This window comes from Ochlerotatus camptorhynchus, unplaced genomic scaffold (genome assembly GCF_037179485.1).
Source record: "Ochlerotatus camptorhynchus isolate MF236.1 unplaced genomic scaffold, CSIRO-AGI_Acam_v1.1 ptg000185l, whole genome shotgun sequence".
Lineage (NCBI taxonomy): Eukaryota > Metazoa > Arthropoda > Insecta > Diptera > Culicidae > Ochlerotatus > Ochlerotatus camptorhynchus.
Genome location: NW_027040675.1, coordinates 4,388,059 through 4,410,255, shown reverse-complemented (window position 1 = coordinate 4,410,255; position 22,197 = coordinate 4,388,059). Strand labels below are relative to the sequence as shown.

Genomic DNA, 22,197 nt, shown 5'->3' with positions numbered 1-22,197 from the left:
GAAAGCTCTTGGAACTGATGGGAGGTTTTCGAAACTTCTGGGAACTTTTCGCATTTTCTGGGAAGATTTCGAAATTTCTAGGACGTTCTATGAATTACTGTAAAGTTCTTTGAACTCTTTAAAAGTGCTTGCGATTGCTATAAATAATTAAAATCTTCCTTGAAGTTTTTAGAACTTCTGAGATGATCTTGGTATTTCTGTGAAATTCGCCGATCTTCTGGGAAGTTCTCGGAATTTTTGGGAAGTTCTTGTCATTTCTGAACAGTTCATGAAAGAATCTTCTGGAAAGCTCACATACATTGTGGGCAGTTCTCGGATGTTCATCGAAGTGCAAGCATCTTGGAAGAATCGATGGGAGATTCTGAGAAGTTGTCGGAAATTTTGGGCAGTTCGCGGAATGTCTGGGAAGTCCCAAGAATTTCTAGAAAGTTTTCAGATCTTCTAAGAAATTCGCAAATCTTCTAAGAAGCATTCGGAATTCCTGGCAAGCTTTCGAAAATACTGGAAAGCTCTCAGAACTGATGGGAATTCCTGGAATTCCTAGGAAAATGCAAATCTTCATTGTAGTTCTCAGAATTTCTGGAAAGTTATCGGAGCTTCTTAGAAGTTCTTGGTATTTCTATGAAATTTTCCGATCTTTTGGGATGTTCTCAGAATGTTTTGTACGTTATTGGAATTTCGGAACAGTTTTTGGAAGAATCAAAAATTCTGAGAAGTTTTCGGAAATTCTGGTCAGTTTTTGGAATGCTTGGGAAGTCATCAGAATTTCTTGTATGTTTTCGAATCTTCTGAGAAATTCGCAAATCTTCTAAGGAGTTTTCGGAATTCCTCGCAAGTTTTCGAAAATTATGGAAAGCTCTCAGAACTGATGAGAAGTTTTCGAAAATTTTTAGGAAGTTCTCGTTTTTTCTGGGAAGATTTCGAAATTTCTGACGATCTTTGAATCAGTGTAAAGTCCTTTGAACTCCTGAGACGTGCTTGGAATTGAAAATTTTGGAAAGCTCTCAGAACTGATGGGAATTCTTGAAATTTCTACGAAAATGCTAATGTTTTTTATAGTTCTTAGAGTTTCTGGAAAGTTCTCGGAATTTTTCAGAAGTTCTTGGTATTTCTATCAAATTTGCCGATCTTCTGGGAAGTTCTCGGAATGTTCTTGGAATTTTTGAACAGTTCTGGAAGAATCTTCTGGAAAAATCAGAAATTCTGAAAAAATTTCGGAAATTCTGGTCAATTTTTGGAATGCTTGGGAAGTCATCAGAATTTCTAGTAAGTTTTCGAATCTTCTGAGAAGTTCGCAAACCTTCAGAGGAGTTTTCGGAATTCCAGGCAAGTTTTTGAAAATCACGGTAAGCTCTCAGAACTGATGAGAAGTTTGCGAAATGTTTAGGAAGTTCTCGGATTTTATGGGAAGATTTCGAAAAGTCTGGAACGATATTTGAATTATTGTAAAGTCCTTTGAACTCCTGAGAAGTGCTTGGGAGTGTTAGAAAAAATGGAAACCTTCTTCCATCTTCCATCTCAGAATTTATGGAAAGTTCTCTGAGCTTCTGAGAAATTTTTGGGATTTCTGTGAAATTCGTAGATTTTCTGGGAAGTTCTCGGAATTTTGGGGAGTTCATGGAATTTATAAACAGTTCTTGGAAGAATCTTTTTGCAAGCTTACATAAATTGTGGCTCTCGGATGCTCTTAGAAGCGCACGCATCTTGGAAGAATCAGAATCTGAAATTCTGAAAAAATATTCGAATATTATGCACAGTTCTCGTAAATTTTGGGAAGTCCTCAGAATCGCAAATGGGAAATTCGCAAATCTTCTAAGAGGTTCTCGGCATTTATGGCAAGCATTAGAATATTCTGGAAAGCTGATGGGAAGTTTTCGAAATTTTGCAGAAGTTCTCGCATCTTCTGGGGTAGTTCTCGGAAAATCTAGGACATTTTCAGAATTTCTTCGAAGTTCTAGGATCTTCTGGAAATTTCTGGGAATTTTTGGGAAGTTTTTGGATTGTGTTGAAAATGCACGTTTTTTTTTTGGAAAGTTCTTAAATCTTCTGAGGATATCTTGGAACTAATGGGATGCTCTCGAAAATACTGGAAAGCTCTCAGAATTTCTGGGAAGTACTCATATCTTCCAGGAAGATTTTAGAAGTTCTGATATCTTCTGGGAATTCTCGGATTTTTTTGGAAAGTTCTAAGAATTTCTGTGAAGTTTTCGGATCTGCTAGGAACTGCTAGGGTCTTCTGAGAAACTCTCGGAAATACTGGGACATCTAGAAGATCTAGATCTAGTAGTACTCGCAGCTAGTGTGAAGTACTCAAAACTTCTGGGAAGTTGCTGGATCTTCTGTGAAGTTCTCAAAATGTATGCAAAGTGTGCAGTTCCCAGAACTTCTGAGTATTTACCGGAACTTCTGGAAAATTCTCTATTATTTTTTTAAATTTTTGAGAAGTTCTCGCATTTTCTGGGAATTCTAGTATTTATAGAGAAGGTCTCAGAATTTATGGGATGCACTCGGATCTTCAAGGAAGTCTTTTGAATTTCTGAAAAGTTCTGAGATCTTCTGGAAAGTTCTCGGAGTTTTTGAGAAGTTCTTGGAATTTCTGGGAAATTCAAGGATCTTCTGAACAGTTCTTGGAAGAATCCTCTGGGAAGCTCACATAAATTGTGGGCATTTCTCGGATGGTCTTCGACGTGTACGCATCTTGGAAGAATCGGAATCTGAAATTCTGAGAAGTTGTCGGAAATTCTGGGCAGTTCTCGGAATTTTTGGGAAGTCCTCAGAATTTCTAGTAAGTTCTCGGATCTTCTGGGAAATTCACAAATCTTCTAAGAGGTTCTGGGCATTTTTGGCAAGCTTTCGAAAATTTTGGAAAGCTCTCGGAAGTGATGGGAAGATTTCGAAATTTTTGGGAAGTCCTCGCATCTTCTGGGGAAGTTCTCTGAATTTCTGCGCAGTTCTTGGATCTTCTGGAAAGTTTATGGAGCTTCTGGAAAGTTCATGGAACTTCTGGAATTTTTGGGAAGTTTGCGCATTGTGTTTAAAATGCACTTTTTTTTAGTAAAGTTCTCAAATCTTCTGTGAAATTCTCGGAACTAATGGGATGCTCTCGCAAATACTGGAAAGCTCTCATACTCATATCTTCGAGGAAGATTTTAGAAGTTCTGAGATCTTCTGGGAAATTATCTAATTTTTGGAAAGTTCTAAGAATGTCTGTGCAGTTTTTGGATCTGCTAGGAAGTTCGAGGGTCTTCTGGAAAACTCTCGGAATTACTGGGACGTTCCAAAAATTAGAAGATCTAGATCTAGTAGTACTCGGAGTTAGTGTAAAGTACACAACACTTCTAGGAAGTTGTTGGATCTTCTGTGAAGGTCTCAAAATTTTTGCAAAGTGTGCAGGTCCCAGAGCTTCTGAGTGATTATCATAACTTCTGGAAAGTTCTGTTTTTTTTTTATTTTATTTTTATTTTTGAGAAGTTCTAGGAGTTTTGGGCAAGTTCTAGTATTTATAGAGAAGGTCTCAGAATATCTGGCATGCACTCGGATCTCCAAGAAAGTCTTTAGAATTTCTGAAAAGCTATGAGATCTTCTTGAAAGTTCTCGGATTTTCGGGAAGTTCTTGGATTTTCTGGGAAATCCAAGGATCTTCTGAACGGTTTTTTAGAAAAAAAAATTCTAGGAAGCTCACATAAATTATGGAAAACTTTCGGATGTTCTACGAAGTGTACGAATCTTGGAAGAATCAGAATCTGATATTCTGAGAAATATTCGAAAATTCTGGGCAGTTATCGAATTTTTTGGGAAGTCCTCAGAATTTATAGTAAGCTTTCGGATCTTCTGGGAAATAAGAAAATCCTCTTAGAGGTTCTCGGAATTCATGGAAAACTTTTGAAAATTATGGAAAGCTCTCGGAAGTGATGGGAAGATTTTGAAATTTTTGGGAAGTTCTTGTATTTTCTGGAAAGTTTATGGAACTTCTTGTAAGTTCTCGGAATTTTTGGGAACTTTTCGGATTGTGTTGAAAATGCACAGTTTTTTTGAAAGTTCTCAAACCTTCTGATAAATTCTCGAAACTAATGGGATGCTTCCGAAAATACTGGAGAGCTCTCAGAATTTCTCAGATCTTCCTGGAAATTTTAGAAGTTTTGATATATTCTCGGAAATTCTCGATGTTTTTGGAGAGATCTTGTTTGTGTGAAATTTTCGGATCTGCTAGGAAGATCGAGGGTCTTCTGGGAAACTCTCGGAATTTTTAGGTCATTCCTAGATCTAGAAGATCTAGATCTAGTAGCACTAGGAATTTGTCTGAAGTACACAGAACTTCTGGGAAGTTGTTGGATCTTCCGTAAAGCTCTCAAAATGTATGTGAAGTGAGCAGTTCCCAGATCTTCTGATAGTTACCGGAACTTCTGGAAAATTCTCTAATATTTTTGGAATTTTTGAGATTTTCTGGGAAGTTCTAGGTTTTATAGAGAAAATCTCGGAAATTGTGGGTTGCACTTAAATCTTCTAGAAGGATTTTAGAATCTATGAGAAGTTCTGAGATGTTCTTGAAAATTCTCGGATTTTTGGAAAGTTCTAGGAATTTCTGGGAAGTTTTCTGGGAAAAACTCTTAGAATTTCTGGGTCGTTTCTAGATCTAGAAGATCTAGTTCTAGTAGTACTTGGAATTTGTCTGAAGTACACAGAACTTCTGGTAAGTTGTTGGATCTTCGGTAAAGTTTTAAAAATGTATGCGAAGTGAGCAGTTCTCAGATCTTCTGATAGTTATCGGAACTTCTGGAAAATTATTTAATATTTTTGGAATTTTTGAAAGTTCTCAGATTTTCTGGGAAGCTTTAAGTTTTATAGAGAAGATCTCATAAATTGTGGGATGCACATAAATCTTCCAGAAGGATTTTAGAATTTATGAGAAGTTCTGAGATCTTTTTGAAAATTCTCGGATTTTTTGGAAAGTTCTAAGAATTTTTGTGAAGTTTTCGGATCTGCTAGAAAGTTCGAGGGTCTTCTGGGAAACTCTCGGAATTACTGGGACGTTCCAAAATATAGAAGATCTAGATCTAGTAGTACTCGGAGTTAGTGTGAAGTAAACAAAACATCTGGGAAGCTGTTGAATCTTCTGTGAAGTTATCAAAATTTATGCGAAGTGTGCAGGTCCCAGAGCTTCTGAGTGATTATGGGAACTTATGGAAAGTTTTCTATTATTTGTTTAAATTTTTGAGAAGTTCTCGCATTTTCTGGGAATTCTAGTATTTATAGAGAAGGTCTCAGAATTTATGGGATGTACTCGGATTTTCAAGGAAGTCTTTTGAATTTCTGAAAAGTTCTGAGATCTTCTGGAAAGTTCTCGGAGTTTTTGAGAAGATCTTGGAATTTCTGGGAAATTCAAGGATCTTCTGAACAGGTCTTGGAAGAATCTTCTGGGAAGCTCACATAAATTGTGGGCATTTCTCGGATGTTCTTCGTCGTGTACGCATCTTGGAAGAATCAGAATCTGAAATTCTGAGAAGTTGTCGGAAATTCTGGGCAGTTCTCGGAATTTTTGGGAAGTCCTCAGAATTTCGAGTAAGTTTTCGGATTTTCTGGAAAACTCGCAAATCTTCTAAGAGGTTCTTGGCATTTCTGGCAAGCTTTCGAAAATTCTGGAAAGCTCTCAGAAGTGATGGGGGGATTTCGAAATTTTTGGGAAGTTCTCGCATCTTCCGGGGAAGTTTTCGAAAACTCTAGGAAGTTCTCAGAATTTCTGCGAAATTCTTGGATCTTCTGGAAAGTTTATGGATCTTCTGGGAAGCTCTCGGAATTCTTGGGAAGTTTTCGGATTGTATTGAAAATGCAGTTTTTTGGAGAGTTCTCGAATTTGCTTAGAAATTCTCGGAACTAATGGGATGCTCTCGAAAATACTGGAAAGCCCTCAGAATTTCTCTGATCTTCCAGGTAAATTTTAGAAGTTTTGATTAATTTTCGGATCTGCTAGGAAGGAAGAGTCTTCTGGGAAACTCTCGGAATTTCTGGGTCGTTCCTAGATCTAGAAGATCTACATCTAGTAGTACTCGGAATTTGTCTGAAGTACACAGAACTTCTGTGTAGCTGGATCTTCCGTAAAGTTCTCAAAATGTATGCGAAGTGAGCAGTTCCCAGATCTTCTGATAGTTACCGGAACTTCTGGAAATTTGTTTAATATTTGTGGAATTTTTGAAACTTTTCAGATTTTATGGGAAGCTCTAGGTTTTATAGAGAAGATTTCGGAAATTGTGGGATGCACTTAAATCTTCTAGAAGGATTTTAGATTTTATGAGAAGTTCTAATATCTTCTTGAAAATTCTCGGATTTTTTGGAATGTTCTAGGAATTTCTGGGAAGTTCTTGGATCTACTAGGAAGTTCGAGGGCCTTCTGGGAAAGTATCGGAATTTCTGAGATGATCCATTATCTAGAAGGTCTAGATCTAGTAGTACTCGGAATTTGTCTGAAGTACACTGAACTTCTGGGAAGTTGTTGGATCTTCTGTGAATTTCTCAATATGTATGCGAAGTGTTCAGTTCCCAAAACTTCTGAGTACTTACCGGAACTTATGGAAAACTCACTAATGTTTTTGAAATTTTCGAGAATTTTGCGGATTTTCTGGGAAGTTCTAGGTTTTATAGCGAAGATCTCGGAAATTGGGGATGTACTCAGATCTTCTAGGATGATTTTAGAATTTCTGAGAAGTTCTGAGAGCTTCTTGGAAATTCTTGGATTTTTTGGAAAAATCCATGAATTTCTGGGAAGTTCTCGGATCTGCTCGGCAGCTTGTGGGTTTTCTTGGAAACTCTCGGAATTTTCGGAACTTTACGAGATCTAGATGATCTAGTTCTACTAGTATTCAGAATTTGTGAGAATTATATGGAACTTCTGTGAAGCTGTTGGATCTTCCGTGATGTTCTCGAAATTTATGGATGGTTCCCGGAACTTCGGTGCAGTTCCCAGATCGTCTGAGTAGTTATCGGAACTTCTTGAAAGTTCTCTAAAATTTTTGAAATTTTTTAGGCGATCTGGGATTTTATGGGAAGTTCTAGGATTTATAGAGAAGATCATGGAAATTGTGGGAGCATTCAGTTTTTTCTGGGAAACGTTCGAAAATTCTGGGAATTTCTCGAAATTTTTGGAATTTCTTGAAAAGTATCGGAGTTTTACGAAATTATCAGATCTTCAGCAAAGTTCTACGATTTTTTTTGAAAAGCTCTCAGAATTTGCAGGCAGCTCTGGATTTTCAAGAATGTTGTGCAAAATCTTGGTACTTCTTGGATTGTCCAATAATTATTTAACTAGGAGAAATTTCTGCTTCGGTGATACCTTAACCTATTATCGTCTGTGGGGATAAACGAAGGCCTAGAGCACTCAAATTTGGCCAATAGATGCTCTGAAACACAATGTATCCACATGCCAAAATTGAACTCTCAAGGACGTTTACCGCCTGACGATAATAGAATAAGGTATTCCCGAAGCCGTCATTTGCCCTATTCTTAGATTTCAGGGAACTTCCACGGATTCTTTGTTATGCCTAGAACTTTAGGAAAGTGTCAAAAAAATTCTCAGTTCTCAGATGTTCAGGAAAGTTTTCGGATTTTTTTGAAAAGTTCTCGAAGTTTCCGGGAAGCTCTGAAATTTATAGAATGTTCTGCAAAGTTCGAGCACTTCTGGGATGGTCTAAGAATTCTTTAACTATTCCTAGATTTTCAGGTAAGTTCCGAGCATTCCTGTTAATGCCTAGAACTTTGAGAAAGTATCGAACAAATTTGAAAAGTTCCGTGAGCTTCAGGGAAGTTCCGTATATTCGAGGAATGTTCTGTAAACTTGAGGTAAGTTTTGGAGACTTAAGTGGAAATTTCCCAGAACTTTAGGAACGCTTAAAGTGTTCAAACACGACCAAAATTTTCAAAGAACATAAAAGAAGTTCTCTAGAGCGCTTTGAACACATTTGCGAAATCACGGGAGCTTAGGGAAGTTCTCAGAAATTTAAGTCAATTCTTAGAAGGAAATTGTATTTGGTAGAATGCTGACCTGCAGTTTCAAAATTTTACCGAAGTTCTCGAAACTCCCCTAAAGCCTCGGAGCTTCATTGAAGATCTCGCTATCCTGAAGTTCTCGGAGCTTCACTGAATTTCCTTCAAATGATCTGGACATTTCGTACTTGAAAGTATTGCTAGAACCGGAAGTCGCCATATTGGATTTCAAAATGGAGTCATACCACGATTTCCGACCTCTACACGTCATCTCAGTTTCAAAAATACCCATAGTGTAGGGTACTTATCAGTTTTCTAGAGCCGGAAGTTGCTATTTTGGAATCCAAAATGGTGTCAAACATCAATTTCCGGCCTCTACACGTCGTCCCCGTTCCTAAAATATGTATAAAGTAGGGTCAAAAAAAATCCGGCCTCTACACGTCGTCCATTTTCCAGGAAGATCCATATTGGTGGGTATTTAACAGTTTTTTCAAAAACCGGAAGTCACCATTTTGGATTCCAGAATGACGTCAAACATCGATTATAACAAAAATTTCGGACGCGTGGCCTCAGACTTTAAGCTTCATCGGAATACCTACGAATTGTGACCACAGTATTGGGATTAGGTCTGAATATTTGAACTGGATACGAAGTTCAGTAAGGCTGAAAACTATACTTCACGCCTGGGCAACGCTTGTCTTCAAAATTCCAAAAACCATCTGCCAGTTATGCATCGAATAATTCCGATCCTCATAAAATGGATTTCCATCATCCAACACAGACAGTTCAGTATCGCACCGGAAAGCTTCTTATGCAAAAACGCTTCGCCCATCGCCCACTCAAGCCATCATGATTTATCGAGGTGATTATGAGTTCATTATAGCCCTCCATTTACCACCATATTGCTCCTCCACAAACAAGATGTTTACATCCACGGTTGGAAATCTTTTCGCCATTAACCGTCCCATCGAGAACCCATCAAGCAGCCATCTCGGCAACCGTTCGAGTGTTGAGTCAGGAGGAACTGATGCTGCACCTTATGATGGAGTGGTCCCCCGCCCCCCTTCCTAAACTCATCGAGTTGAAATGAAGCATTTAATGGTGATTACTGGCACTGCCGGCGCACTACTGTCGTCGTTCTCGCACTTCGTTTAACCAGCTGCTAACTTTCCCTCGGATAGAAGCGTCTAGCTACGTGTAGAAAAACGAACCGGGACATTGTCATCCCGAAGTGGTGTTGTTGTTACAGGTGAAACGCGAGATGATGACAAACCGGTTTCCGTAACATCATTTGCAGTAAATTAAGAACCCGGGAAACTCGATCCGTTTTTCTTCGGCTTGTGCTACGTGGCTCCGGTAACGTCTCCGGACCGGCATGCGGGGAGAAATTGTTCCGATTTTCAACCTTCATCGGATATGTCCGTAGAGCTAATTTCTCCCCGCCAAGCGATTGTTTCTGGGGCCTCCTTTAGCTCAGTCGGTTAAGGCGCAGCTGGCTGGGTTCGATTCCCGGTTCGGTCAATAATAGAGTATGATTGTTCTTGCCACACAATTATACTAAATGCAAAAATTGTGCCTGGCATCGAAAGCTCTCAATCAATAACTGTATAGAAGCGCATCTTAGAACTCTGAGCGGAGAGCTCGCAATAAGCTTTAAATGCGAATAAGAAGAAGAAGAATCGTTTGTTTTCGAAGTCACCGTGGTCAGTGTCAAAGCAACCGTCGGGCACGGTACACCAGTCCCGTAAGTTATGATAATCACCGCTATCGGTTTCAAGGACCCCCCAGCCAACAGTAACACGCTGATAAACCCGTTCTACCGGATCCTCTATATGACAAGTGTCGGGGGATGTCCTAGGCTGCCGAGTGTGTCGCTATCGCGTATAATCACTCAATTAGAAGGCAACGAGCAACATGGCACGTGAAGTACGGTTTAACGAGATGATTCCGGGGAGGGGGGGGGGCGGTTTGGGACGGATTGACGGATGGGTGGATTCACCGCCACCGCAACAGAGATAGATGCCTGAAACTGTGGAACTGTGAAGCGTTCCGCATCGAAGCACAGGTGGCGCTCCAATATCCGAGCCGAAGGGTTTCAACGGGAATTGGCAAACGGGAAGGATGGGGGGTAGATGATTATCATTAACAACGATGAAATGGTGAATGAATGTTGAGACGCGATTCGCTTTCGGAACCGCCTTTGGGGTGCGGGAGGATTTGATTGATTGAGAGTTGCTTGCGGGTGGAATGGGTTTCCCATGGAGTGGATGGTTTTGCAAAAGGGGGTTCGTAAAAAAGATAGCATTGTCTTTGTATGGTTTCGTTCTAGTGGTTGACCGACAGGTAAGTTAAACCTTTGGAGAATCCTTGTGACAGATTGCTGCAGCAAGGGTAATAACGTCGTTGCGTCTCGTGTTTCAAATGATCGTTAACCCAGTATTAGTTGCGTAGAGTAGGGTTCCTAAAAAGTGGCAAGGGAGGTTTTTGTGGGAAAATCTGATATTTTTTTCCATACTCTCCATAGTTTAATAATGTTTGACTGTCGAAGACACACATTTAAATTTGTCTATGAATCTTGGAAGAAAGGCCATGCTCATTTGTTTATTTGTTAATTTGGTTCTTAATCAACAGACTGGGTTTAGTCCTAATGGTGGATTAAGCAATACTAGAAAATACAATATAGTCAAGAAATAACAAGCTGCAAGGCCGTGATGTCCAACTTAATTCCTAATTCTTAAAAATATATTACGGAATCTCTGACGCAGCGTCTCGCGTGCCAAGTGAAAATCGAAAAAGGAAGCAACACGATTGAAAACCCTTTGTAGCCCATTGATAGCACCATACGAACTATAGTTTGTACGACAAAAAGGTATCCTCAGCATTGCGTAGCTACGGAGTGCCCGTGGTTGAACGTTAACGTCGATTTGTTGTAGAATAGAAGGACAATGGATTCTGCCCTGTAGACTATCTGCCACAAACAGGGCCCTTGTCGTATCTCTTTGACTCCACAAAGGATCCAGGTAAATTAACTGGCACCGACTTTCGTAGCTTGGAAGGCGATGAGGATCCCTCCAAGGCAATCGTCGAAGGGCAAACCAGATGAATCGTCGTTGAATAGAGTATACTCTTTGTACACTGGTTTGGTAATTGGGATTCCATACAGGACAGCAATATTCTAACACCGATCGGACGAGGGAGCAGTAGATCTCCGTCAAACATTAGATGTCCGTGAAACTTTTAGCTATCCTGAAAATGAAGCCGAGCGTTCTGGATGCCTTGTCGATCACGTACGAGATATGCTGGCTGTATGTGAGTTGACAATCTAAGATGACTCCCAGATCCTTAATGTAATTCACATGATGTACGTCAATGCCTTCTAGGATATAACTGAATGTATTTTGGATGTTTCTTCCGTGAGAACGTGATTACTGAACATTTTGTTGGATTTACAACCATATGGTTCAGTTAGCGCCAATGAGCAAAAGCGTTGAATTGGAGTTGGAGAAGGTGGCAGTCAGCGATGGCTTGGATTCGGAAATAGATTTTCATATCGTCTGCGAACGACAGTCGTCGACCGTCGGGGACGAAATTGAGGTCGTTGAAATACACAAGAAACATCAACGGGCCAAGGTGGCTACCTTGCAGAATACCCGAAGTGACAGGGAACGAATGAGATCGGCAGCCGACGATTGCAACTTCCAACTGACGATCAGATAGATAGGATGCGAGCCTATCAAGTTTGGCGATCGCTATAGGATGGTTCAACTTGTCGAAGGCGGCTGATAGGTCAGTGTAGATGACATCTGTTTGCATATGGTTGTTCTCATTAACCACGTGGATGAATTGCTTTAGAGTGGCGATACTGTAAAGATCCAAATAGCGTACAGCTTTATAATCAAAAACCCAATTTAAAAAAAAAAAAGTTTGAATGCAGGTTCGTTACACAGTGGTTCAGCAATGCAATCTAGCGGAACAAAATTAACAACTCTTAAGCAAGTCACTTGAGTGAGTTTTTTAAATGTGCCATCTTTTGTTCGAGAATTAGTTGTACTAAACTTGTATGCTATTCAACATGTAACTTTTTAATAATTTATTTTAGAAAGTTGGCGTCTTGCACAAAGTTGTTTCTTAGTCTAAAATATAAAACTCTTGCAAAGACGTCAAAATTACAGCGGTCTTAGTTTTCAAGATGTTGATTCATATTCGAAATTATTTTGCTTTTGCTAGCGTCCTGCAGAAAACCTTACCGTAATTCGAAGTGTTCCTGGTTAATTGACAAGGTCATGTGGTATTCGGTCACTGCGTGAATTTGTATGTACCACTTAAATATAGTACTGTTACGCATTTGACCACAAACTTTAGGTTGCTGGGTACATTATGAAAGAGCTTTGGGGGTGATGTGGCTGGCAGCAATGCGAGCGAACGTTCAATGATAATTAACTCTTAAACAACAATCATTTATGGTGGTCCTGAAAAGAACCGCGATTGAATAAGCACCATTCGGTGAGACCGGATGGAATTCGATTTTAAAATCTGTGTTAGGGAGAGTGCTTTTCGCATGCAATCGGTGATAATTTTTACTATCATAGCAACAGTTGCACATTCGTGCTATTTTATATTTCTTAAGTCTTAATTTTAACAGACTCGTAGAAAAAATTCCTATCGATTGGGTTATCAAGAATTAAAATTTATCGTCTTTGGATCAACATCAGACCACTTTCATGCTGCGACTGACTTGGGTTTTGGAAATTGCACTCCCAATGTTGCTTTAAAAATGCATGCCATGTTAGATTTAAACTTATGGGAACTGACATCCGATTGATGTCAGGACCTTGACAAATGTCCAGAAAATACTATTTAACAAATTTATGGTGGTCCTGAAGAGGACTATTTTGTCGTAATGGTTGAGTAATGCTGAGCTATTAGGGCGTTCAACACAACATGTTGATTGGGAGAAGGACGTGCTTGGCATAGATGGCCCACAGCGACTCATTTTTTTGGTTAATGGACGCTCATGTGGGCTGCAGCTTGCTGCAAGCGGGCAGCCTTTCGTTGTGTACTGGAGAACTGCTGCTGCTGATGACGACCGACCGGACACCACCATAGTCGGTGATTCAATAAGCACCATTCGGCGAGACCTGATGGAATTCGATTTTGAAATCTGTGTTAGGGAAAGCGCTTTATGCAGGCAATCGGTGATAATTTTGATCACCACTGCAACATTTGGACATTTATGTAGTTTTCAATAGCGACCTATTGAATATTGATAAAGTGTTCAATAGTGGATTCGTAAAAACATTTCCAATCGATTGGTTTGTTTAGAATTTAAATCCATCCGCTTTTGATAGAGTTATAAGAGGTCAAAACCTGACCACTTTTCGTAACGCGGTCGATTTTGGTATTTGAAAATTGCACCCTCAATAACTTGCTGGAAGACGTAATCCTACGTCAAAATTAAGAAAAATAACTTATTTAAAGAAGTCCGTCCTGGTGTAGTGCTTCGCATCTATTCCTCGCACGGTAAAGGTCACTGCTTTAAATCTTTTTTCCCATACAAGTCACGAACCACCTAAAATTGTTAAAGCGACTGTAAAGAGAATGTTTTTATTTATATGAAATATTATGAAATATCTCCAAGATTTTTATCTCTAATCAAAATATACGAATTTAATTTAACGTATTTTCTCTTATATGAGAACGAATTTTAGTCACGAAATTTTCAGACTCAGAAAAAGTACAAACTTTTCATAAATAAGACTGCAACTTGGACTTCTACAACAACACATCCTAAGCTGCCTTTGGCTAAGCTTGGTGATAAAATTTTCGTGATGCGCTACTGGAGTAGGATTTTTCATCGGGCCCTAGCTCCGACTTGTTAATTTTTTGTGGCTTGTTAGTAGTGGCAAGACTTGGGTAGTGACCGCTCCAGTTATGTATCGGAAATAACGTCGCATGAAAATGGAACTTAATGAAGGCCAAAGAGCTTTTTCGGAGCTTTGACTTTTCGGATTTGAAAGATTGTCGCTTGCAGTGGCTTGCTTACTGAGCAGAATAATACGGTCCCAAGAATATCCATATCAAAGAGATTTATGGTGAAATCGCTTGTTTATCATGCATTTTGCGTAACTTGTCGTTGTTGTCGGTGCCGGGTTTGAATGGTTACAACAACTCTAGCGGTATGATGTGATATGAAGGGCTCGGTGGCCGTAGAGTGACCGTTTTTGCTTACTGAGCAGAACATCGTGAGTCTAATCGAGTCATCCACATTCAAAAACCGTCGTCAATTTTTTCATTTGTTAGTATGACTACATGGTTAAAAACAGCAACTCGATGATTAAAAAGAGCTCGTTTGCCTATTGATTTTTTTTTTCATCTGTTCGGGACATAACACCACTGCGACCAGTAAGTTGATCTAATTTGTATATTCCGTGTTCTTAGTTTAGTGCATGTCGTATTACTCCATCACTATTGAGAAATGATGAAGTATTCGGTTTTGATAGAGTTGTCATTCTTGCCTTCATCGCACGGAATCGATTCTAGCTGAAAGGTTCCGCTATTTATACCCTTCGGAGTTGGAGCACCCTCCAAAGGCGCGTCAGTCAAAATTGGATTCCTTAACAACAAAAACAAGCTATGACACCGATAATGACCATGCATCAGAACCCTAGTCTTAACCACTTCAAATTAGGGAACAACGATTAGAAGATTAGGAATCACATAGGTGACGAGATGAAGGCCCATGTTAAACCGAGAAACTTTACCAAAGACCAATTCAATATAATGCAAACCCAATGCGCTAGAGGTTTTGTCTTGCTAATCTTGGTTCCTAATTCAATGCTCTTATTTAGGTTCTCATAAATTTCTCGATAGCCCAACCTAAGTACTTCTATTAAGTTCTTGCATTTTTCCTTAAGTTAATGGGACTGCTCTGAAGCTTTTTCATCATCATTGAGTTTCTAGAAGTTTTCTGAAATCTATCGAACTGTCCTGCAGCTATCAGAGCTTATCTGAAAAATCTTAAAACCTGTTCGTAGTTCAGGACGTTCTTGAAAATTTTGGAAATATTGTGTCTGTGTGAATTGTGTTTCGCGTGTGTTTTTGGGTGTCGGAAAGTGTTTCTGTGTGTTTTTGCATGTCAAGCTAGCTGTCAAAACGTTGAGCGAAGATTAATGATTACTGGCAACCATTACATCTCTATTTGTCTACAAACAGAATTCTTTTTTTTTTGCTCTCACCAAAAATTTACCAATTTAATTATGCACAGTGTAAGCATGGAGTCCCATTAAAAAGCACCCGTCAACGTAAAAAAGTTACAAAAAATAAAATTCTCATCCCTGATCGTCATCCGCATCACCTATCTAAAAGAGTGTGCTGTATATGTCCGACTCCGATCTCAAAAAGTACTCCCTCAGCCGTCAAATTCTCATGCTGGAGATCCTGGCTAAAACCAGTAAGGCCTTCTCTAATTCATTCCAAACGAATTCCAGTCGCAATAAAGTCATGATAACCCAGCCGAGCATGCCCCTTTCTAAGCAATCGCTGGATCTAAATTTCAATAAGAATATGAACTTTTTTGTACGCCGCAGCTAGTAGTATGGGTCTCTCTGATTTAGTATTGAAAGATTTTAGAATTAGAAAGAAATACCTCTCTTTAGCTATCAGTCAATAATTGACGTGTTAATTACTATTCGCTCTTTCATTCATACACAGTTGCAGATATTCTAGCTTGTTCTAGAGGCTAAATTGTCTGTTTTTTCAATGTCCCAATTGCGGAAGTGAGTGTTACTTCCATGTCCCGACCAGTTTTCTGTGGAATCCTACCGATTGCTGGAGGGAGGTGTCTCCTTCACAAAAAAAAATAACAAAAACAAAAACGAATGTAAACATGCTTTTGCTCTAGGCAGTGCTGCCAGAAAAGATTGAAAAATTATTTCTCATGGTGGTTGTGAACAACACTCAATCTCTCTAATAAAGTAAAAAAAAAACAAAACAAGGTGGCAGAGTGACTTACCACCTGATACGGATACATTTATATTGCACATTAGCCATCTAGTTTTTCAAGTCGTTATCCTCGCAAATCATTTTGTTTTGGAAAGTTTATGCAGTAGGGACCTATCACCTATCAAGTAACACAATTTTCTCGATTTTGACAAAAATGGTATATTAGCCAATTTCTCATTAATGGGCAGTGTAGGAGAAATAGATTGGGCTTAACACGTGGAACGCATTTCAGTTAGCGAATGCCAGTCGCCAATTGAAAAGTAAACATGTTTCAGTTATCGGACGTCTAGTGTACTTGTAGTTGCCTGGTTCTGAGGGTCACAAATAGGTCAACTGTGGTCACGATGGCCACTGAGACTAATTTAAATTTGAGTACAGTTCTACGCATTTTCCAAACTGTTGAGTGTAATTTACTCAAATCCTGAAAACTATTGCATGAGTAAGCCCGGTTTTGCGAACATTAGAAAAATCCTTTGCATTTTTAAGTAAGCGATCGTGTGGTACTTTACTTTTGAATTTCTGCCAAAAGGTGGCACCAGTACCCTCCGCATAGAGATGCGAGCCGCCCACTATCCATCACGCACATAACCCTGTGCACTCCTCAGCAGACGCGACGGGTGACAACGAGAACACGCAGCAAACGTCTCTCGAACTCTTTGCCCTCGGATCACGACCCCGTACGGACGCATAGGTAAGCTCTCAGTAGAACTCCCACAATGGACACCAAACCATACCCCGGGACAATCAGGCTTTTCTCCGGATTGGTGGAACCCCACAGGTACGACCTTTTTCATTCCAATATCTCATGATCGTCACCAGATAAAGACATGCTTTCTTCAGCTAAATGATTCAGATTGACTCATTATCATGCGATGAATCAAAAAGGCCAATACCACATCTACCCGAAAGGGCAACAAAGTAATGCCATTTCTCTAGCGCTCGTTAAAAGTAATACGACATTTACTACGATGCTGCCTTTTACTGCTTAACCATTAAATGGAAATGCCAACGTGCACTCAAAGTAGAGCAACCAACATAGGGAACCACCACCCACAGCCAGCCACAACCAGATAGAGTTCAACGTACCAAATTGAACCACATGGAGAAAGCCATTCAGGCAGAAGCGAAAACAGAACTTCCCAGATCCAGCATCGAATTCAATCAACTGAGAGCCAATTCATGGCTGCATTTCATTGCCACCCCCTGGTAGCCCATGCCAAAACGCGAAATGCCCATCGCAGTAATGCACTATTTATAGGTCGGGAGGAACTTACCGTGCTGCTGAGTGCGGTTTGATGACGAAGCACTGCTGGAAGCTGGTTTCGAGCAGAGTGAGAACATGGTTGGTTCGGTTTATCGGTGTTTTCGTCGGTGGAAAATTCAATCAGCGATTGTCGCCGGCTATGAGTTTTCGTTATATTTGTTGAAGAGTGCGTGCGTGCGACAATCGCCGCTGATGATTGCGTGAAGCTGCCCTCTCTCGTTCCTCGATGGCCCGACGGATTGCGTTGTAACCGGAACCGGTTCAAAGTTAGCACATTCTGCAGATGTAGGATTCAGCTCCGTTCACTTGACCTACGACAACTGCGTCTTCTCGGGCTGCTTCGAATTGACACTGACAGGCCAGTTGCATCATTTCGTTTCAACCCACAAATTTCCAACCACCGAATTTCTCTCCGTGCAGTGAATTCACCTTTATTCGCTCCGATTGGGACACCGGCCAGCACCTGGCAATTTGTTGGGAGGCTTTCAAAATAAAATTCCCATCACAGAGGTTTAGATATCACAACAATTCCACCGACCGACGAGGACGACGACGAACTGCTATGAGTAACGGCACAGCCCTCCGCTTTTTATTTTTGAAACGACCAAAAGACACGCACTTTTCCACTTGAACGGGTGAGATTCTTCCGTCCGCTGCTGCAAACCACACGGATCACGCGATATTTTCCCGGATGATTAACCTCTTGTTCTTCCTCGCGGTCTTCTTACGCCCCTTTCAGCTATCACTAATCACTGAGCTTAGGAAAAACTGGATGATTATGCTGGTTATGTCTTCCTGTCACAAAAAGCAAACTACGAACGACGACGACGATGACGACGGCGACGACGAGAACGACGACGACCGTTTTTTTGGTGGGGGACTCTTTCTGAAAATGCTTGCTCACTGGGTGCCGGCCGAGACTCTACTGGACAGTGATTTGCGGATTGCTGGTGATGCTGCTGCTACTACTGCTTTTGCGAATCGAGAGCAGGTCATGAATGGGATCCTTGGTCTATGCCACTGCCACCGCCACCGACTGCTACCGATGATATCGACTAAAGCGACGCGACGGTTCCTGGCTATGGTTGTGTCCTGGAATGCTGGGTGGATGGCGAGAGTTTATGCTGAAATGTGTTTGTGAGGTGGAGAGTGGGAGCGTAGTAGGTTTCTCTCCTGAGAGATTGAAAAAGGACCAAATATTTGCGGAACGGGGATGTTTTCGCTACGTAATAGATGATCAGGTTGAGCTGAGGGTGGATCTTAAGGAAAGATTAGGAAATTCCAGCATGAAGTCTGATTGAATTTGATCAAATGTTCCGACACCCAAACGGTAAATGTAAGATTCTATTACAGATTTGAAAATCATCTCGTGAAGGTTTATGAGAGGAAAGTTGATACTAGCTATTTAAAAAATAAAAATATTAAATATTGCGTTTTCACACCAAAGTAGATTCCTACGGTAAAATTTATTAATTTTCCAAATTCAATGACTACTAGAATGTCAATATGATACTCTATTGAAAAATTTAGCACTTCGTTACATTCAAATGGTTAACTTTTATTGTTACTGGGCTGAACGAAAAAGTAGGAGGTTGTCTCCAAGACACGACCGAAAATTTTACGTAGGATAACGTGCTCGGTATCCAGGGATGGAAAATCATTTACATTCATTTCGTACATTCATTTGCCTCTAACTTTTTTCATCAACAGAATACCGTTGAATGATGTATGAAGCTTTTGTAGCTTTTGATATTAACTAAAATCTGAATCTCTTATGCATGATGAAATAGAGCTAGCAGAACATGTTATTGTGTTTCAGTGAATGCAATTAACATTCACTGAAAAACAAAGGTTCTTATCGCTTTGATTCATCATGCATAAGAGATACAGATTTGTGCTGTTAACAAAAGATGTAGTTAATATCAAACCATACAACAGCTTCAAATACTATTTTACGAAATTCTGTTGATGAAAAAAGTTAGAGGCAAATGAATGTAAATGAATGAACGAAATGAATGTAAATGATTTTCCATCCCTGTCAGTTTCAATATTCGGCGACTGTGTTAGGGAAACTATTTTTGCCCATCTTGGAATTTTTGGCTTATTCAATATATTAAAAAAGCAAAAATTGATTGGAGGAATTTCTTGCTAAAATTCATATAAATTCGAGATTTTTTGCTTTTCTCTAGCGTCCTGGAGAAAACCTTGCCTTAATTCGAAGTGTTTTTGGTTAATTGGCAAGGTCATATGGTATTCGGTCATTGCGATAATTTGTATGTATCACTTCAATACTGTTGTTGCGCATTTGACCACAAACGTTTCGTTGCTGATTAACTCTTAAGCAACAATAATTTACGGTGGTCTTGAAAAGAACCGTTTTGTCATGATGGTTGAGTAATAATGGACTATTAGGGTGTTCAACACAGATAAGACTGGCGAGCTGTATGTTGTTTGGAACGAGAGTGACGTACTTGGCATAGATGGCCTACATCGACTCACGAAGAGCTACTGATTCCGATCAGTATCTGTGCGGCTTCTTCCTCCTTCTTCGGTTAATGGACGTTCATGTGGGCTGCAACTCGCTGCTTGCGGGCAGCCTTTCGTTGTGTACTGGAGAACAATGTTCACTGCTACTGCTGCTGCTGATGATGATCGACTGGACACCGCCACACACGGCGTTTGAATAAGCACCGTTCAGTGAGACCAGATGAGACCGCACCCAACCCAACTCGATTTTGAAATCTGTGTTAGGGAAAGTGCAATAATTTTGATTACCATTACAACAGTTGGAGATTTGTGTATTTTTCAAAAGTGACCTATTGCAAATTATTAAAGTGTTCATTTCAGCAGATTTGTAGAAAAATTTCCAATCGATTGACTTGTTTAGAATTAAAATCCATCCGCTATTGACAGAGTTATATGTGGTCAAAATCTGACCACTTTTCGTTGTGCGGTCGATGTTGCCGAAAGACGTTATTCTACGTAAACGAAAGGTGGATTATTTTTAGCGCATGAGCCTATTTTAGTGGAAATCAAATATTTTTACAATTTTGATTTGCCATAGTGAGAGCGAAGAGAAACGAATAGGTAAGCAAAGCTTATATAATATCAAAAATGGGAATTTCCATTATTGAAATTAATCTTTAAATTCTTTTCACTACGTATTTGTATTCTTTCTACACTTTGCAAGTACGGAAAATGAACATGTAACGAAAAGTGGTCAGGTTTTTAACGCAGATTTTTCCAAAGCATTAATGTGAAATATGTCATGCAATATGCCATTCGACGGGGGCTTCATTCAGCAATTTTGTGGCATATAGTACAAATAATGAAAATAGTTAAACAGCTAAAACATTTAACTAAAATTGGTAGCATCAAAATTCCTCATACACTTGCTTAGACCACAAGGTGTCTTTCCTAACACAGCCATAGTTGGTCCCAAACGAAACAAGCTCAAGCCGAATTTCTTTTGGAACTTTGGACATGTTCATATCGATCGCCCAACACACGACTTGCGGACCGGTGGAGAGGCTCCAAGGCTGCCTGCAAGAGCGCTCTAGCAAAAGAAATAGTAAAGGAGTCACACCGCCACTGTTCAGGAACAGTTGCTCATCGTGATAAACATCACTGTGGATCATCTTCATCAAGAGCGTCATCGTCATGCCGAAGAACATCAAATTAGCTGCTAGATGAATACGAATCTGTGATAAGTGGCGTCACGAGATAGTGCGTGTTGTTCATCGTAAACTGGGGATCTGTCTAATATCAAGGCTACACTTTTGCCTAGGTCCAACAGCCGGGTAATTTGCTTGCCACTCGACAGACGACCATGCGCATCAAACCAAACCCGTCCTTTTCAGGGAGCAAAAATATTTCCCCTTGAAGAGTTGATTTTCATAATTTTGCCAGAAGCAAAACCCATGTGAGATTAGTGAATCAATTGCTTCCCGCTCGACCGAAAACCATACGCGCAAACCAAAACCGTCCTGTTTAAGGCAACAACATTAATTTCCCCTTAAATTTTGGTGAAGGACCAGGACCCCGGTGAAGGAAGCTCGGGTGCGAGATGTTTTTAAGACAGGTGGGCAGGAACTCACGGTCTCCCAGTGTTGGTGAGTTCTTTGATGTTAATGTTCACGAAAAGTTCACTATTTTGCCATACAGAAATTCAAAACAAAAATTTTTATCTGCGGATTTGGACTGTTTTTGACTTGTTTCGTACGACCGGAAGGTGTATGCTGGTCACAAATGCCGTGCCAAACTGATTTGAAGGTTTGCTATTCTTACTATCGATGGCAATACCCAGCCAGCTGTGACGGAAAAGCGTAGTAAATAGAGGAAGAAGCATCGAGGCCAGTCCGATGGCACGATTGATCGCAAGGATGTTACCGTGACAAATGTCAGCGATATCGGTGATTTCGGTATCGCTGTTGAAACCGAGAATGCCAGCCCAAGTGCGGCCAAGCTACCACCGTTGGTAGTAAAAAATGTCCAAGGCGGAATTCTTCACTCACGATATCCCAGGCGAGCAACCCTTCAAAGTGGTCATCCGTGGTTTACCGAGCTTTGACCCGAAGTAAATGGAAGCGGAAATCAACGACCGCTACAAGCTGGCCCCAACTGCCGTTTTTAGCATGACAAAGAGGGGCGAGAACGTCAAGAAGTATCCGGATTACCTTTTCCTGGTGCATTTCCAGAAGGGAACGGTGACACTCAATGCGTTGAAGGCCATCCACTCCATCAATTCCATCATTTTCCGATGGGAGCCATACCATGGCGGCCGTCACGACGCCATCCAGTGTCAGCGTTGCCTGAATTTCGGGCACGGCACCCGAAACTGCTAAATCAAGCCGCGTTGTAGCAAATGCGCCCAAAACCGTATCTTCTCCGAGTGTGATGTCGTCGAGTCAAATGCGCTAACTGTGGTGGCGCTCATCAAGGCAACACGGTCAAGCAAA

At 40.3% G+C, this 22,197-nt stretch overlaps 1 long non-coding RNA gene across 1 annotated transcript in view; it reads right to left on the bottom strand.

Annotated features, from left to right (window-relative positions):
- Window positions 1-18,061, bottom strand: part of LOC135702193 (uncharacterized) — a 149,873-nt gene extending 131,812 nt beyond the window's left edge. The window contains exon 1 of the long non-coding RNA XR_010517687.1: window positions 17,250-18,061. This is a non-coding gene — a long non-coding RNA (uncharacterized LOC135702193). The remainder of the gene's footprint in view (window positions 1-17,249) is intronic.
- Window positions 18,062-22,197: the final 4,136 nt, after the last annotated feature.